Consider the following 4039-nt stretch of genomic DNA (forward strand, 5'->3'; position numbering starts at 1 on the left):
CGGACAGATATGGTGTGTAGCCAGGCGTTCGTGGTATTCCGCGATAAGATTGCTAGGTACGCACGTGGGCCGCGACGCGTGGTCACCGTGACCTCCAGAGGACAGTAGGAAGATAACTGTCCCGCTGCCTCAAGTCTGGTGTGGAGCGCACTGAAGAACGGGACCCCCGTCGCGCTGCTTGTGAGACAGTGGCGGTGGGTAGACGCTAGGCTGGGATAACAAGCACTGGGCTGCAGTGAGGAAAGAACCACATCCATGGGCGCCTTGGCCTGTTTTAAATGCTCAGTAAAAGTCTCTCTCTCTCTCTCTCTCTCTCTCTCTCTCTCTCTCTCTCTCTCTCTCTCTCTCTCTCTCTCTCTGATCAATCCACGAAGGCTGATTCAGCGGCCGATCAGTGGGAAGTCATTGTCGTCCATCTCGGCCCTGGAAGACCAGCGCAGACTGGTCGAGAGGGCCTAGGAGACGGCCAAAGTTACATCAGCACTGGAGAGGAGGCTCGCTCCTCTTCCTTCGGAATATGAAGATCTATTTTTGGCTATCAATAAAATTTTCCTCCTCCTCTCTTGACTTGGCAGCCACTGAAATACAATGTTATGGCCCTTTATGACAGCCTGGTGAAATAATTCCCGAATTTCTGTCACTAGTTGGTGCAAAGGACCGTAGCGCAGGGCTGCTCGGAAGCTTTGCAGGGCGCCTTTGGAGTCGGTAAAAATGGACCATTTTTGGGGAGAAGCTTCCATGCTGTATTGAAGAGCTTCACGAATGGCTGCAAGTTCAGTAGCCGTCGAGCTCGTTACATGGGCGACACGGAATCGAATCTTGGTTGATTCTGATGGTATAACCACCGCACCTGCCGAACTCGAGGACGTCACAGAACCGTCTGTGTATACATGCTTCCGGTCATTGTGTTGTTCGTGCAGTAACTGTATAGAAAACTGTCTGAGAGCCAGTGGTGGTAAGTCGGCCTTTTTTCCAATGCCCGGAACATGCAGACGAATGTCCGGTGCTTCCAGGCACCACAACGGGGAGGACGGTGTGACCGCAGGCGTGTAGTCTGACGGGACCTCAGCCCTGTGCGCTGCGACAATGGCTGCAAAGGTAGAGCGTGGTCGACTCTGAGGAAGCTGCGAAAGGTGGTGACTTGGTAGCCTCGTGAGGAGCCTGATGTGTAGGCGTAGCGTCTCAGTGGTCACATAAGTTGCTGTAGGATAGTCTTGGGCAATGTATAATGTGCCCACTGTTGAAGCACATCGCGGCAAACCAAGACACGCGCGGAGAGCCTGCGCGTGGATGCTCTGGATCACCCGAAGGTTAGAGGAGCATGTACCGGATATTGCTGGCAAGCTGTAGCGCAAACCTCCCAAGAAGAGTGCCTGGTACAGTTGCAGCATTCCTCTGACCGATGTGCCCCACGTCTTTCCAGCGAGAAATTTGAAAATGTGGGCGATGGCGGCGAGTTTCTTCTTTAAGAAAGACACATGTGCGCTCCATGACAGGTCCCTGTCGATGATCACGCCAAGAAATTTGTGATTTCTGGAGTAAGGTATCGACTTTCCATTGATGGTTATGGGATATCGGGACATGGTTTTGGGGTGTAAACTCAACGACCGCGCACTTTTCACTAGAAATACTGAGTCCTTGCTTTCGGAGGTATGCCCTCGTCACATTGGCCGCTTTTTGAAGCCGTGCTCGCAGCTGAGGTCGATTAACAGCCGAAACATACTTAAGAAACAATCGCGCAAAGGACGGGATGAAGGAACACTGCAAACAAACGGGCGCTTTGTTTGCAGTGTTCCTTCGTGTTAGCGCCCGTTTGTTTGCTGAGTTCCTTCGTCTATTGTTTCTTAAGTATGTTTAACCAACTCGCCCACGTCAAGCTCCTGTGACGAAAACACACGATGTGGCGGGAGAATCAAAATTTTCAACTTAAATTGATTCATTTCTCAGTGAATACGGCATCGTTTGCTGTCGGGCAAGTGCTGTGGGCACTATAAAGCACGAAATCTTTCCAATAAAACAAACTTGTATTTTGTCTGCATGACCCCTTCTAGCATGCCCCTTCATTCACGCATGGATGGATGGGTTGAATGAGTCGAATGATTTAGACCACCCGCGTGCACCGAATTATCCTACACGGGGAGTTCGGATTTTCATGTGCAAGCTTTGTTTGCCGTGTACTCTGAGCTAAGAAGCGTAATGGCTTGTATGCGCACAAGAATGGGCAATTAGCAAAGTTTGGACAGTTGATCATTATTGCACTGTAAGTGCATAGCCGTGGAAGGAAGACAAAAATACAAAACTAAAAAAACTGAAAATTAACAAACCAAATCACAAATGTCTACGTAATCTGCAACCCTCACGTTATGAAGACAAAAATAAAAATGAAACCGGAATAACTAACAGAAAGACGAAAAAAATGGTAAAATGCACCAACCGCGTAACGCCTTGAATTTAGCCAAAAATGTATAACTCGGGAATTAAGACGGTCAACTGTTACAACAGAGCAGAGGCAAAACAATCAGAAACAAAACAAAACAAACTTATAAACAAGTGAAACGAAAAGTCGCCACATTGCTCTACTTACAGCCAACACTGCGTTAAAAAAGTCTTAAACTGAGGTAAGCAAATCGCAACGGTCAACCTAATCAAGCGTCCTCACGCAGTTAACTAAGATGCAACCAGGGAAACGTAACGTTCTTGAAACGGAGAATCAGCGTAAGAGTGCTTATGCAGTGAAATATCATTAACTATTTCTGTACAATTTCTTTGCTTTCTATCCCCAACAGATGTATGGCTTCCACGGGCGGGAACCGAACCCTCGACCTTGTGTGTAGCAGGCGCACACCAATGCACAATCGCAGCGGGTGTTATCCCGTCGTTGCTCGTATCATCGGGACAATCTTCGCGCGTCCTTAAGTGTGCGGTTCGACTAGCGACCATAAACAATCGAACATTAGCGCTGCCGGCCAACGCCTGTCACCTGGCGATATAAACCGCAAACCGCTTACCTCGCGCGCGACGGGGTCTCGTCGAAGCGTTGGTACGCCGCCGTCGGGCCCGAGCTGACAGAGAGGAACAGGGCCGGCAAAGAGGAGCGGCACCCCTCAGCCAAGGCCCCCTTGTGGCACCCGAAAAAAGAAATCCCGGGTCCGGGCACTACGGGCCAGGAAGGCACTCCAGAGGAGGCACGGCGTACTTCACTCCCGCACGGACGCGGCCCCCGTCGGCACCACTCGAGAAAGCAGCCGGCCAGGCGAACGCGGGGTCCGGTCCAGGGAAGCCCCCGCACTGGCTGGCAAGGGCGGTGATCGGGGTCGGAGACAGAACAGCGGGCCGCTGTCAGGGCGGCGAGACCCTTGAGCTCATCTGTTGCTGCGGCCGAGAACGCCTCCTCCTCGCCACATCGCGTGGTGCTGCTGCAGCCGCGCCGGAAAGCCATGTAACCTGACGCTTCCGCCTGACGCCGCTGTCGCGAGCCTCGCTGATGCCAGTGATGCGCCGGCTGTCCCCCCTCTCCCCCCTGATTTTGCTCATTATTCCCGACTTCGAGCGCACTCGCAAAACACATCCACGCCACCCCTCGGACGAGGTCATTCCACTACTTTGCTTTGACTACGACTGTGTGGTGTTTCTGGTGTACTCTGGCAGCGCGAACGCGAGTTCGGGGAAGAGGCATATCGCAGTGTTGTCCCTCCGGCGCCCGTCTCCAAGCCCGTGGTCGAGCGATTCCACAGGAGGGGGAACGAGTGTCACTGACTGGTGGGTGGCTAGACGCACCGAGTGCACCCCAGACAAGAAGTTTGTCTTGTACTCTGTCGTCATCGCTCTCTGTCGCCCGTCTGCACTGACGGGGCGCACCGATGGCCACGGAAAGAGCAGCCTGCGCAACTCGAACTTTATGGCATTTATCTCGCAGCGTTCACGCTTCCTGTTACGGTTAGACTCCGAGGGCGTTATCGCAAAATTTTGAAGTGACGATTGTTTAGGCTTGGCGGAAAAAGAGGTGTAGAAGCCTATGGCGTGTGTGACACGTTCTTAT

This window comes from Haemaphysalis longicornis, unplaced genomic scaffold (genome assembly GCF_048455015.1).
Source record: "Haemaphysalis longicornis isolate Haplotype H1 unplaced genomic scaffold, Haemaphysalis longicornis Haplotype H1 scaffold_3, whole genome shotgun sequence".
Lineage (NCBI taxonomy): Eukaryota > Metazoa > Arthropoda > Arachnida > Ixodida > Ixodidae > Haemaphysalis > Haemaphysalis longicornis.